Source organism: Somniosus microcephalus, chromosome 4 (assembly GCF_052327205.1).
Source record: "Somniosus microcephalus isolate GS21.2 chromosome 4, FLI_Smic_1.0, whole genome shotgun sequence".
NCBI classification, from domain to species: Eukaryota; Metazoa; Chordata; class Chondrichthyes; order Squaliformes; family Somniosidae; genus Somniosus; species Somniosus microcephalus.
In genome coordinates, this window is record NC_140990.1 from 163,970,303 (window position 1) to 163,984,681 (window position 14,379).

Genomic DNA, 14,379 nt, shown 5'->3' on the forward strand with positions numbered 1-14,379 from the left:
CAGAGAGGCAGAGCAGAGAGCTGAGGGCCAGAGCGGAGCGCTGAGGGCCAGAGCGGAGAGCTGAGGGCCAGAGCAGAGTGCTGAGGGCCAGAGCGGAGAGCAGAGAGCCAGAGCGGAGAGCAGAGAGCTGAGGGCCAGAGCAGAGAGCTGAGGGCCAGAGAGGAGAGCTGAGGGCCAGAGCGGAGAGCTGAGGGCCAGAGCGGAGAGCTGAGGGCCAGAGAAGAGAGCTGAGAGCCAAAGCGGAAAGCTGAGGGCCAGAGCAGAGAGCTGAATGCCAGAGCGGCGAGATGAGGGCCAGAGCGGACAGCAGAAAGCCAGGGGGGAGAGCTGAGGGCCAGGGCAGAGAGCTGAAAGCCAGAACAGAGAGCTGGGGTCCAGAGCGGAGAGCTGAGAGCCAGAGCAGAGAGCTGAGCACCAAAGCGGAAAGCTGAAGGCCAGAGCAGAAAGTTGAATGGCAGAGCGGCGAGATGAGGGCCAGAGCGGAGAGCAGAGAGCCAGAGGGGCGAGCTGAGGGCCAGAGCAGAGAGCTGAAAGCCAGAACAGAAGGCTGGGGGCCAGAGCGGAGAGCTGAGCACCAGAGCCGAGAGCAGAGAGCCAGAGATGTGAGCTGAGGGCAAGAGCGGAGAGCTGAGGGCCGGAGCAGAAAGCTGAATTCCAGATCAGAGAGGAAGAGTGGAGAGCTGAGGGCCAGAGCAGAGAGGCAGAGCGAAGAGGTGAGGGCCAGAGTGGAGAGCTGAGGGCCAGAGCAGAGAGCTGAGGGCCAGAGCGGAGAGCTGAGGGCCAGAGCAGAGAGCAGAGAGCCAGAGTGGTGAGCCGAGAGCCAGAGCAGAGAGCTGAAGGCCAGAGCAGAGAGCTGAGGGACAGAGCGGAGAGCAGAGTTCCAGAGCGGGAGCTGAGGGTCAGAGCGGAAAGCTGAGGGCCAGAGCAGAGCTCCAGAGTGTAGAACTGAGAGCCAGAGCGGAGAACTGTGGACCAGAGCGGAGACCTGATGGCCAGAGCAGAGAGCTGAGAGCCAGAGCGGAAAGCTGACTGCCAGAGCAGAGAGCTGAGGGACAGAGCGGAGAGCAGAGAGCCAGAGTGGAGAGCAGAGAACCAGAGGTGATAGCAGAGAGCTGAGGACCAGAGCGCTGAGGGCCAGAGTGGAGAGCTGAGGGACAGAGTAGAGAGTCAGAGCAGAGAGTTGAGTGCGAGAGTGGAGAGCTGAAGGCCAGAGCGGCGAGATGAAGGCCAGAGTGGAGATCTGAGGGCCAGAGCGTAGAGCTGAGAGCCAGGGCGGAGAGCTGAGTGCCAGAGCAGAGAGTAGAGTGCCAGAGCGGAGAGCTGAGGGCCAGAGAAGAGTGCTGAGGGCCAGGGAGGAGAGCTGAGTGTCAGAGCGGAGAGCTGAGAGCCAGAGCGGAGAGCTGAGGGCCAGCGTGGAGAGCAGAGAGCCAGTGCGGCGAGCTGAGTGCCAGAGGGGACAGCTGAGGGCCAGAGCAGAGAGCTGAAATCCAGAGCAGAGAGGTAGAGTGGAGAGCTGAGGGCCAGAGCGGAGAGCAGGGAGCCAGAACAGTGAGCAGAGAGCCAGAGTGGAGAGCTGAGGGCCAGAGCAGGGAGCAGAGAGCCAGAGCAGAGAGCAGAGAGCCAGGGCTGAGAGATGATGGCCACAGTAGAGAGCTGAGGGACAGAGCAGAGAGCAGAGTGCCAGAGAGGAGAGCAGCGTGCTGAGGGCCAGAGTGGAGAGCGGAGGGCCAGAACGCGAAGCTGAGGGCCAGAGCGGGAAGCTGTGGGCCAGCGCAGAGAGACAGAGCGGAGAACTGAGAGCCGGAGCAGAGAACTGAGGGCCAGAGCAGAGAGCTGATGGCCAGAGTGGAGAGCTGAGAGCCAGAGCGGAGAGCAGAGAGCCAGAGTGGAGAGCTGAGGGCCAGAGCATAGAGCTGAGGGCCACGGCGGAGAGCTGAGGGCCAGAGAGGAGAGCTGAGGGCCAGAGCAGAGAGCTGATGGCCAGAGTGGAGAGCAGAGAGCCAGAGCGGAGAGCTGAGGGCCAGAGCAGAGTGCTGAGGGCCAGAACGGAGAGCAGAAAGCCAGAGCGCAGAGCAGCGAGCTGAGGGCCAGAGCGGAGAGCTGAGGGCCAGAGAGGAGAGCTGAGGGCCAGAGCGGAGAGCTGAGGGCCAGAGAGGAGAGCTGGGAGCCAGAGTGGAGAGCTGAGGACCAGTGAGGAGAGCTGAGGGCCAGAGCTGAGAACTGAGAGCCAGAGCAGAGAACTGAGGGCCAGAGCGGAGAGCAGAGAGCCAGAGCAGAGAGCAGAGAGGCAGAGCAGAGAGCTGAGGGCCAGAGCGGAGAGCTGAGGGCCAGAGCGGAGAGCTGAGGGCCAGAGCGGAGAGCTGAGGGCCAGAGAAGAGAGCCGAGAGCCAAAGCGGAAAGCTGAGGGCCAGAGCAGAGAGCTGAATGCCAGAGCGGCGAGATGAGGGCCAGAGCGGACAACAGAGAGCCAGAGGGGAGAGCTGGGGTCCAGAGCGGAGAGCTGAGAGCCAGAGCAGAGAGCTGAGCGCCAAAGCGGAAAGCTGAAGGCCAGAGCAGAAAGTTGAATGGCAGAGCGGCGAGATGAGGGCCAAAGCGGAGAGCAGAGAGCCAGAGGGGAGAGCAGAGAACCAGAGGTGATAGCAGAGAGCTGAGGACCAGAGCGCTGAGGGCCAGAGTGGAGAGCTGAGGGACAGAGTAGAGAATCAGAGCAGAGAGTTGAGTGCGAGAGTGGAGAGCTGATGGCCAGAGCGGCGAGATGAAGGCCAGAGTGGAGATCTGAGGGCCAGAGCGTAGAGCTGAGAGCCAGAGCGGAGAGCTGAGTGCCAGAGCAGAGAGTAGAGTGCCAGAGCGGAGAGCTGAGGGCCAGAGAAGAGTGCTGAGGGCCAGGGAGGAGAGCTGAGTGTCAGAGCGGAGAGCTGAGAGCCAGAGCGGAGAGCTGAGGGCCAGCGTGGAGAGCAGAGAGCCAGTGCGGCGAGCTGAGTGCCAGAGGGGACAGCTGAGGGCCAGAGCAGAGAGCTGAAATCCAGAGCAGAGAGGTAGAGTGGAGAGCTGAGGGCCAGAGCGGAGAGCAGGGAGCCAGAACAGTGAGCAGAGAGCCAGAGTGGAGAGCTGAGGGCCAGAGCAGGGAGCAGAGAGCCAGAGCAGAGAGCAGAGAGCCAGGGCTGAGAGATGACGGCCAGAGTAGAGAGCTGAGGGACAGAGCAGAGAGCAGAGTGCCAGAGAGGAGAGCAGCGTGCTGAGGGCCAGAGTGGAGAGCGGAGGGCCAGAACGCGAAGCTGAGGGCCAGAGCGGGAAGCTGTGGGCCAGCGCAGAGAGACAGAGCGGAGAACTGAGAGCCGGAGCAGAGAACTGAGGGCCAGAGCAGAGAGCTGATGGCCAGAGTGGAGAGCTGAGAGCCAGAGCGGAGAGCAGAGAGCCAGAGTGGAGAGCTGAGGGCCAGAGCATAGAGCTGAGGGCCACGGCGGAGAGCTGAGGGCCAGAGAGGAGAGCTGAGGGCCAGAGCAGAGAGCTGATGGCCAGAGTGGAGAGCAGAGAGCCAGAGCGGAGAGCTGAGGGCCAGAGCAGAGTGCTGAGGGCCAGAACGGAGAGCAGAAAGCCAGAGCGCAGAGCAGCGAGCTGAGGGCCAGAGCGGAGAGCTGAGGGCCAGAGAGGAGAGCTGAGGGCCAGAGCGGAGAGCTGAGGGCCAGTGAGGAGAGCTGAGGGCCAGAGCTGAGAACTGAGAGCCAGAGCAGAGAACTGAGGGCCAGAGCGGAGAGCAGAGAGCCACAGCAGAGAGCAGAGAGGCAGAGCAGAGAGCTGAGGGCCAGAGCGGAGAGCTGAGGGCCAGAGCGGAGAGCTGAGGGCCAGAGCGGAGAGCTGAGGGCCAGAGAAGAGAGCCGAGAGCCAAAGCGGAAAGCTGAGGGCCAGAGCAGAGAGCTGAATGCCAGAGCGGCGAGATGAGGGCCAGAGCGGACAGCAGAGAGCCAGAGGGGAGAGCTGGGGTCCAGAGCGGAGAGCTGAGAGCCAGAGCAGAGAGCTGAGCGCCAAAGCGGAAAGCTGAAGGCCAGAGCAGAAAGTTGAATGGCAGAGCGGCGAGATGAGGGCCAGAGCGGAGAGCAGAGAGCCAGAGGGGAGAGCTGAGGGCCAGAGCAGAGAGCTGAAAGCCAGAACAGAGGGCTGGAAGCCAGAGCGGAGAGCTGAGCACCAGAGCCGAGAGCAGAGAGCCAGAGCGGTGAGCTGAGGGCAAGAGCGGAGAGCTGAGGGCCAGAGCAGAAAGCTGAGTTCCAGAGCAGAGAGGAAGAGTGGAGAGCTGAGGGCCAGAGCAGAGAGCTGAGGGCCAGAGCAGTGAGCCAGAGCGGAGAACTGAGAGCCAGAGTGGAGAATTGAGGGTACAGAGCAGAGAGCTGCTGGCCAGAGCGGAGAGCTGAGGGCCAGGGCAGAGAGCTGAGGGCTAGAGCAGAAAGCTGAGGGACAGAGCAGAGAATCAGAGCAGAGAACAGAGAGCCAGAGTGGAGAACTGAGGGCCAGAGCGGAGAGCTGAGGGCCAGAGTGGAGAGCTGAGAGCCAGAGCGGAAAGCTGAATGCCAGAGCGGAGAGTCAGAGTGGAGAGCAGAGAGCCAGAGCAGAGAGCCAGAGCGGAGACCTGGGAGCCAGAGTGGAGAACTGAGGGCCAGAGCAGAGAGGCAGAGCGAAGAGGTGAGGGCCAGAGTGGATAGCTGAGGGCCAGAGCAGAGAGCTGAGGGCCAGAGCGGAGAGCTGAGGGCCAGAGCAGAGAGCAGAGAGCCAGAGTGGTGAGCCGAGAGCCAGAGCAGAGAGCTGAAGGCCAGAGCAGAGAGCTGAGGGACAGAGCGGAGAGCAGAGTTCCAGAGCGGGAGCTGAGGGCCAGAGCGGAAAGCTGAGGGCCAGAGCAGAGCTCCAGAGTGTAGAATTGAGAGCCAGAGCGGAGAACTGTGGACCAGAGCGGAGACCTGATGGCCAGAGCAGAGAGCTGAGAGCCAGAGCGGAAAGCTGAAAGTCAGAGCGGAGAGCTGAGGGCCAGAGTGGAGAGCTGAGAGCCAGAGCAGAAAGTGGAATGCCAGAGTGGAGAGCCAGAGTGGAGAGCAGAGAGCCAGAGCAGAGAGACAATGCAGAGAGCCAGAGCAGAGAGCTGAGCACCAGAGTTTAGAACTGAGGGCCAGAGCAGAGAGTCAGAGCAGAGAGCTGAGTGCGAGAGTGGAGAGCTGAGGGCCAGAGTGGAGAGATGAGGGCCAGAGCGGAGAGCAGAGGGCCAGAGCGGCGAGATGATTACCAGAGCAGAGTGCTGAGTGCCAGAACATAGAGCACAGAGCCACAGTGGAGAGCTGAGTGCCAGAGCCGTGTGCAGAGAGTCAGAGCAGAGAGCTGAGGGCAAGAACAAAGAGCTAAAGGCCAGAGCGGCGAGCTGAGGGCCAGAGCAGAGTGCCGAATGCCAGAGCGGAATCTGAGGTCCAGAGCAGGGAGCCAGAGTGGAGAGCTGACAGCCAGAGTGGAGAATTGAGATCCAGAGCGGAAAGCTGAGGGCCAGAGCTGTGAGCCAGAATGGAGAGCAGAGAGCCAGAGCGGAGAGCCAGAGCAGAGAGCCAGAGCAGAGAGCCAGAGCGGAGAGCTGATAGCTGAGCATCAGAGCGGAAAGCTGAGGGCCAGAGCAGAGCGCCAGAGCAGAGAACTGGGAGCCAGGGCGGAGAACCGAGGGCCAGAGCGGAGAGCTGATGGCCAGAGTGAAGAGCTGAGAGCCAGAGCGGAAAGCTGACTGCCAGAGCGGAGAGCAGAGCACCAGAGCAGAGAGCAGAGAGCCAGAGCAGAGAGCTGATGGCCAGAGCAGGGAGCTGAGGGACAGAGCGGAGAGCAGAGAGCCAGAGTGGAGAGCAGAGAACCAGAGGTGATAGCAGAGAGCTGAGGACCAGAGCGCTGAGGGCCAGAGTGGAGAGCTGAGGGACAGAGTAGAGAGTCAGAGCAGAGAGTTGAGTGCGAGAGTGGAGAGCTGATGGCCAGAGCAGAGAGATGAGGGCCAGAGCAGAGAGCAGAGGGCCAGAGCAGTGAGCTGAGAGCCAGAGCGGAGAGCTGAGTGCCAGAGCAGAGAGTAGAGTGCCAGAGCGGAGAGCTGAGGGCCAGAGCAGAGTGCTGAGGGCCAGAGCAGAGTGCTGAGGGCCAGGGAGGAGAGCTGAGTGTCAGAGAGGAGAGCTGAGAGCCAGTGCGGAGAGCTGAGGGCAAGCGTGGAGAGCAGAGAGCCAGTGCGGCGAGCTGAGTGCCAGAGTGGACAGCTGAGGGCCAGAGCAGAGAGCTGAAATCCAGAGCAGGGAGGTAGAGTGGAGAGCTGAGGGCCAGAGCGGAGAGCAGGGAGCCAGAACAGTGAGCAGAGAGCCAGAGTGGAGAGCTGAGGGCCAGTGAAGAGAGCAGAGCGCCAGAGCAGCGAGCAGAGTGCTGAGGGGCAGAGCAGAGAACTGAGGGCCAGAGTGGAGAGCTAAGGGCCAGAGCGGAGAGCAGAGAGCCAGAGCAGTGAGCAGAAAGCCAGAGCTGAGAGCTGACGGCCAGAGTAGAGAGCTGAGGGACAGAGCAGAGAGCAAAGAGCCAGAGAGGAGAACAGCGTGCTGAGGGCCAGAGTGGAGACCTGAGGGCCAGAGCGGGCAGCTGAGGGCCAGCGCAGAGAGCCAGAGCGGAGAACTGAGAGCCAGAGCAGAGAACAGAGGGCCAGAGCAGAGAGCTGATGGACAGAGTGGAGAGCTGAGAGCCAGAGCGGAGAGCAGAGAGCCAGGGCGGAGAGCTGAGGACTAGTGAGGAGAGCTGAGGGCCAAAGCTGAGAGCTGAGGGCCAGAGCAGAAATCTGAGGGCCAGAGCAGAGAGCAGAGAGCCAGAGCGGAGAGCAGAGAGGCAGAGCAGAGAGTAGAGTGCTGATGGCCAGAGCGGAGTGCTGAGGGCCGGAGAGGAGAGCTGAGGGCCAGAGCGGAGAGCTGAGGGCCAGAGCGGAGATCTGATGGCCAGAGCGGCGAGCAGAGAGCCAGAGCGGAGAGCTGAGGGCCAGAGTGGAGAGCTGAGGGCCAGAGCGGAGAGCTGAGGGCCAGAGCGGAGAGCAGAGTGCCAGAGCAGAGAGTAGAGGGCTGAGGGCCAGAGCGGAGAGCTGAGGGCCAGAGAGGAGAGCTGAGGGCCAGTGTGGAGAGCTGAGGGCCAGAGCGAAGAGCTGAGGGCCAGAGCAGAGAGCTGAGAGCCAAAGTGGAAAACTGAGGGCCAGAGCAGAGAGAAGAATGCCAGAGTGGTGAGATGAGGGCCAGAGCGGAGAGCAGAGAGCTAGAGGGGAGAGCTGAGGGCCAGAGCAGAGAGCTGAAAGACAGAACAGAGAGCTGGGGGCCAGAGCGGAGAGCTGAGAGCCAGAGCAGAGAGCTGAGAGCCAGAGCGGAAAGCTGAAGGACAGAGCAGAAAGCTGAATGGCAGAGCGGCGAGGTGAGGGCCAGAGCAGAGAGCAGAGAGCCAGAGGGGAGTGCTGAGGGCCAGAGCAGAGAGCTGAAAGCCAGATAAGAGAGCTGGGGGCCAGAGCGGAGAGCTGAGCACCAGAGCCGAGAGCAGAGCGCCAGAGCGGTGAGCTGAGGGCAAGAGCGGAGAGCTGAGGGCCAGAGCAGAAAGCTGAGTTCCAGAGCAGAGAGGAAGAGTGGAGAGCTGAGGGCCAGAGCAGAGAGCTGAGGGCCAGAGCAGTGAGCCAGAGCGGAGAACTGAGAGCCAGAGTGGAGAACTGAGGGTACAGAGCAGACAGCTGCTGGCCAGAGCGGAGAGTTCAGGGCCAGGGCGGAGAGCTGAGGGCTAGAGTGGAAAGCTGAGGGCCAGAGCAAAGAGCCAGAGCAGAGAACAGAGAGCCAGAGTGGAGAACTGAGGTCCAGAGCGTAGAGCTGAGGGCCAGAGCAGAGAGCAGGGAGCCAGAACAGTGAGCAGAGAGCCAGAGTGGAGAGCAGAGGGCCAGAGCAGAGTGCAGAGAGCCAGAGAGGAGAGCTGACGGCCAGAGCAGATAACTGAGGAACAAAGCGGAGAGCAGAGAGCCAGAGCGGAGAGCAGAGAGGTGAGGGCCAGAGCAGAGAGCTGAGAGCCAGAGCGGAGAGCTGAGGGCCAGAACGGAAAGCTGAGGGACAGGGCAGTGAGCCAGAGTGCAGTACTGAGAGCCAGAGCGGAGAACTGAGGGTACAGCGCGGAGAGCAGCTGGCCAGTGCGGAGAGCTGAGGGCCAGGGCGGAGAGCTGAGGGCCAGAGCGGAAAGCTGAGGGCTAGAGCAGAGAGCCAGAGCAGAGAACAGAGAGCCAGAGTGGAGAACTGAGGGCCAGAGCGGAGAGCTGAGGGTCAGACCGGAGAGCTGAGAGCCAATGCAGAAAGCTGAATGCCAGAGCAGAGAGCCAGAGTGGAGAGCAGAGAGCCAGAGCAGAGAGACCGTGCAGAGAGCCAGAGCGGAGACCTGAGAGCCAGAGTGGTGAACTGAGGGCCAGAGCAGGGAGGCAGAGCGGAGAGATGAGGCCCAGAGTGGAGAGCTGAGGGCCAGAGCGGAGAGTTGAGGGCCAGAGCAGAGAGCTGAGGGCCAGAGCAGAGAGCAGAGAGCCAGAGTGGTGAGCCGAGAGCCAGAGCAGAGAGCTGAAGGCCAGAGCAGGGAACTGAGGGACAGAGCAGAGAGCAGAGAGCCAGAGCGGAGAGATGAGGGCCAGAGCGGAAAGCTGCGGGCCAGAGCAGAGCACCAGAGTGGAGAACTGAGAGCCAGAGCGGAGAACTGAGGGCCAGAGCGGAGACATGATGGCCAGAGCAGAGAGCTGAGAGCCAGAGCGGAAAGCTGAATGCCAGAGCGGAGAGCTGAGGGCCAGAGCGGGGAGCTGAGAGCCAGAGCGGAAAGCGGAATGCCAGAGTGGAGAGCCAGAGTGGAAAACTGAGAGCCAAAGCGGAGAACTGCGGGCCAGAGCGGAGACTTGATGGCCAGAGCAGAGAGCTGATAGCCAGAGCGGAAAGCTGAATGCCAGAGCGGTGAGATGAGGGCCATAGCGGAGAGCAGAGAGCCAGAGCAGAGAGCCAGAGGGGAGAGCTGAGGGCCAGAGCAGAGAGCAGAAAGACAGAACAGAGAGCTGAGGGCCAGAGCGGAGAGCTGAGCACCAGAGCGGAGAGCAGAGAGCCAGATCGGCAAGCTGAGGGCAAGAGCGGAGAGCTGAGGGCCAGAGTGGAAAGCTGAGTTTCAGAGCAGAGTGGAAGAGTGTAGAGCTGAGGGCCAGAGCGGAGAGCAGGGAGCCAGAACAGTGAGCAGAGAGCCAGAGTGGAGAGCTCAGGGCCAGGGCGGAGAGCTGAGGGCCAGAGCGGAAAGCTGAGGGCTAGAGCAGAGAGCCAGAGCAGAGAACAGAGAGCCAGAGTGGAGAACTGAGGGCCAGAGTGGAGAGCTGAGGGTCAGACCGGAGAGCTGAGAGCCAATGCAGAAAGCTGAATGCCAGAGCAGAGAGCCAGAGTGGAGAGCAGAGAGCCAGAGCAGAGAGACCGTGCAGAGAGCCAGAGCGGAGACCTGAGAGCCAGAGTGGTGAACTGAGGGCCAGAGCAGAGAGGCAGAGCGGAGAGATGAGGCCCAGAGCAGAGAGCTGAGGGCCAGAGCAGAGAGCAGAGAGCCAGAGTGGTGAGCCGAGAGCCAGAGCAGAGAGCTGAAGGCCAGAGCAGGGAGCTGAGGGACAGAGCAGAGAGCAGAGAGCCAGAGCAGAGAGATGAGGGCCAGAGCGGAAAGCTGCCGGCCAGAGCAGAGCACCAGAGTGGAGAACTGAGAGCCAGAGCGGAGTACTGAGGGCCAGAGCGGAGACCTGATGGCCAGAGCAGAGAGCTGAGAGCCAGAGCGGAAAGCTGAATGCCAGAGCAGAGAGCTGAGGGCCAGAGTGGGGAGCTGAGAGCCAGAGCGGAAAGCGGAATGCCAGAGTGGAGAGCCAGAGTGGAAAACTGAGAGCCAAAGCGGAGAACTGAGGGCCAGAGCGGAGACTTGATGGCCAGAGCAGAGAGCTGATAGCCAGAGCAGAAAGCTGAATGCCAGAGCGGTGAGATGAGGGCCAGAGCGGAGAGCAGAGAGCCAGGGCAGAGAGCAGAGAGCCAGAGGGGAGAGCTGAGGGCCAGAGCAGAGAGCTGAAAGACAGAACAGAGATCTGAGGGCCAGAGCGGAGAGCTGAGCACCAGAGCGGAGAGCAGAGAGCCAGGTCGGCAAGCTGAGGGCAAGAGCGGAGAGCTGAGGGCCAGAGTGGAAAGCTGAGTTTCAGAGCGGAGTGGAAGAGTGTAGAGCTGAGGGCCAGAGCGGAGAGCAGGGAGCCAGAACAGTGAGCAGAGAGCCAGAGTGGAGAGTTGAGGGCCAGAGCAGAGAGCAGAGAGCCAGAGTGGAGAGCTGACGGCCAGAGCAGATAACTGAGGGACAAAGCAGAGAGCAGAGAGCCAGAGCGGAGAGCAGAGAGCTGAGAGCCAGAGTGGAAAGCAGAATGCCAGAGCAGAGAGCCAGAGCAGAGAACAGAGAGCCAGAGTCGAGAACTGAGGGTCAGAGCAGAGAGCTGAGGGCCAGAGTGGAGAGCTGAGAGCCAGAGCAGAAAGCTGAATGCCAGATTGGAGAGCCAGAGTGGAGAGCAGAGAGCCAGGGCAGAGAGACAGTGCAGAGAGCCAGAGCGGAGACCTTTGAGCCAGAGTGGAGAACTGAGAGCCAGAGCAGAGAGGCAGAGCGGAGAGATGAGGGCCAGAGTGGAGGGCTGAGGGCCAGAGCAGAGAGCTGAGGGCCAGAGCGGAGGGCTGAGGGCCAGAGCAGAGAGCAGAGAGCCAGAGTGGTGAGCCGAGAGCCAGAGCAGAGAGCTGAAGGCCAGAGCAGAGAGCTGAGGGACAGAGTGGAGAGCAGAGAGCCAGAGCGGAGAGCTGAGGGCCAAAGTGGAAAGCTGAGGGCCAGAGCAGAGCACCAGAGTGGAGGACTGAGAGCCACAGTGGAGAACTGTGGGCCAGAGTGGATAGCTGAGAGCCAGAGCGGAAAGTGGAATGCCAGAGTGGAGAGCCAGAGTGGAGAGCAGAGAGCCAGAGCAGAGAGCTGAGCACCAGAGTTTAGAACTGAGGGCCAGAGCAGAGAGTCAGAGCGGAGAGCTGAGTGCGAGAGTGGAGAGCTGAGGGCCAGAGCAGAGAGATGAGGGCCAGAGCAGAGGGCAGAGGGCCAGAGCGGTGAGCTGATTACCAGAGCAGAGTGCTGAGTGCCAGAACATAGAGCACTGAGCAACAGTGGAGAGCTGAGTGCCAGAGCGGAGTGCAGAGAGCCAGAGCAGAGAGCTGAGGGCAAGAACAAAGAGCTAAAGGCCAGAGCGGCGAGCTGAGGGCCAGAGCAGAGTGGCAAGCAGAGATCCAGAGCAGGGAGCCAGAGTGGAGAGCTGACAGCCAGAGCAGAGAATTGAGATCCAGAGCAGAAAGCTGAGGGCCAGAGCTGCGAGCCAGCATGGAGAGCAGAGAGCCAGAGCAGAGAGCCAGAGCAGTGAGCCAGAGCAGAGAGCCAGAGTGGAGAGCTGAGAGCTGAGCGCCAGAGCGGAGAGCTGAGAGTCAGAGCAGAGCGCTGAGGGACAGAGCGGCAAGCTGAGGGCCAGAGCGAAACGCTGAGGGCCAGAGCGGAGCGCCAGAGCAGAGAATTGGGAGCCAGGGAGGAGAACTGAGGGCCAGAGTGGAGAGCTGATGGCCAGAGCGAAGAGCTGAGAGCCAGAGCGGAAAGCTGACTGCCAGAGCAGAGAGCAGAGCATCAGAGCGGAGAGCAGAGAACCAGAGCAGAGAGCTGACGGCCAGAGCAGGGAGCTGAGGGACAGAGCGGAGAGCAGAGAACCAGAGGTGATAGCAGAGAGCTGAGGACCAGAGCGCTGAGGGCCAGAGTGGAGAGCTGAGGGACAGAGTAGAGAGTCAGAGCAGAGAGTTGAGTGCAAGAGTGGAGAGCTGAAGGCCAGAGCGCAGAGATGAGGGCCAGAGCAGAGAGCAGAGGGCCAGAGCAGTGAGCTGAGAGCCATAGCGGAGAGCTGAGTGCCAGAGCAGAGAGTAGAGTGACAGAGCGGAGAGCTGAGGGCCACAGCAGAGTGCTGAGGGCCAGGGAGGAGAGCTGAGTGTCAGAGCAGAGAGCAGAGAGCCAGAGCGGAGAGCAGAGAGCAGAGCATGAGAGCGGAGAGCAGAGAGCCAGAGTGGAGATCTGAGGGCCAGAGCATAGAGCTGAGTGCCAGAGCGGAGATCTGAGGGCCAGAGCAGAGTGCTGAGGGCCAGGGAGGGGAGCTGAATGTCAGAGAGGAGAGCTGAGAGCCAGAGCGGAGAGCTGAGGGCCAGCGTGGAGAGTAGAGAGCCAGTGCGGCGAGCTGAGTGCCAGAGGTGACAGCTGAGGTCCAGAGCAGAGAGCTGAAATCCAGAGCAGGGAGGCAAAGTGGAGAGCTGAGGGCCAGAGCGGAGAGCAGGGAGACAGAGTGGTGAGCAGAGAGCCAGAGTGGAGAGCAGAGAGCTAGAGCGGTGAGTAGAGAGCCAGAGCTGAGAGCTGACGGCCAGAGTAGAGAGCTGCGGGCCAGAGCAGAGCACCAGAGTGGAGAACTGAGAGCCAGAGCAGAGAACTGAGGGCCAGAGCGGAGACCTGATGTCCAGAGCAGAGAGCTGAATGCCAGAGCGGAGAGCTGAGGGCCAGAGTGGGGAGCTGAGATCCAGAGCGGAAAGCGGTATGCCAGAGTGGAGAGCCAGAGTGGAGAAATGAGAGCCAAAGCAGAGAAATGAGGGCCAGAGCGGAGACTTGATGGCCAGAGCAGAGAGCTGACAGCCAGAGCGGTGAGATGAGGGCCAGAGCAGAGAGCAGAGAGCCAGCGCAGAGAGCAGAGAGCCAGAGGGGAGAACTGAGGGCCAGAGCAGAGAGCTGACAGCCAGAGCGGAGAATTGAGATCCAGAGCGGAAAGCTGAGGGCCAGAGCTGCGAGTCGGAATGGAGAGCAGAGAGCCAGAGCGGAGAGCCAGAGCAGAGAGTCAGAGCAGAGAGCCAGAGCAGAGAGCTGAGAGCTGAGCGCCAGAACGGAGAGCTGAGAGTCAGAGCAGAGCGCTGAGGGCCAGAGCGGCGAGCTGAGGGCCAGACAACAGCGGAGAGCTGAGGGCCAGAGTGGAAAGCTGAGTTCCTGAAAAGAGAGGCAGCGTGGAGAGCTGAGGGCCAGAGCGGAGCGCTGAGGGCCAGAGCGGAGAGCTGAGGGCCGGAGCGGAGAGCTGAGGGCCAGAGCGGAGAGCTGAGCACAGGAAGGAATTGCTGAGTGCCAGAGAAGGGAGCAGAGAGCCAGAGCGGAGAGCTGAGTGCCAGAGCAGGAGTGCTGAGGGCCAGGGGGGAGAGCTGAGGGTCAGAGTGGAGAGCAGTGAGCCAGAGCGGCGAGCTGAGGGCAAGAGCGGAGAGACAGAGCAGCGAGCCAGAGCGGAGAGCTGACAGCCAGAGTGGAGAACTGAGGGCCAGAGCAGACAGCCAGACGGGAGAGCTGAGGGCCAGAGTGGAGAGCTGAGGGCCAGGGTGGAGAGCTGAGGGCCAGATTTGAGAGCAGGGAGCCAGAGCAGAGAGACAGTGCAGCGAGCCAGAGTGGAGAGCTGACAGCCAGAGTGGAGAACTGAGGGCCAGAGCAGACAGCCAGACGGGAGAGCTGAGGGCCAGAGTGGAGAACTGAGGGCCAGAGAGGAGAGCAGAGAGCCAGAGTGGAGAGCGGAGAGCCAGAGCAGAGAGCAGAGTGCCAGAGGGGTGGAGCAGAGAGCCAGAGCGGTAGAGCTGAGAGCCAGAGCAGATAGCTGAATGCCAGAGCAGAGAGCTGAGGGCCAGAGCAGAGGGCTGAGTGCCAGAGCAGAGAACTGAGGGACAGAGAAGATAGCTGTGGGCCAGAGCGGAGAGCAGGAGTCAGAGCGGAGAAATGAGAGCCAGAGCTGAGAGCTGAGGACCAGAACGGAGATCTGAGGGCCATAGCGGAGAGCTGAGAGCCAGAGGGGAGAGCAGATGGCCAAAGCAGAGAGCAGAGAGCCAGAGCGGAGAGCCAGAGCAGAGAGACAGTGCAGAGAGCTGAGAGCCAGAGTGGAGAGCTGAGGGCCAGAGCAGAGAGCCAGAGCGGAGAGCTGAGGGCCAGAGTGGAGAGCTGAGGGCCAGAGTGGAGAGCTGAGGGACAGAGCGGAGAGCTGAGCTCCAGAGCAGAGAGCAGAAAGCCACAGCGGAGGGCAGAGAGCCAGAGCGGAGAGATGAGGGCCAGAGCGGTGAGCTGAGGGCCAGAGCAGAGAGATGAGGGCCAGAGCAGTGAGCAGAGAGCCAGAGCGAAGAGCTGATGGCCAGAGCAGAGAGCTGAGGGACAGAGGGGAGAGCAGAGAGCCAGAGCTGAGAGCAGAGTGCTGAGGGCCAAAGCGGAGAGCTGGGGGCCAGAGCAGAGAGC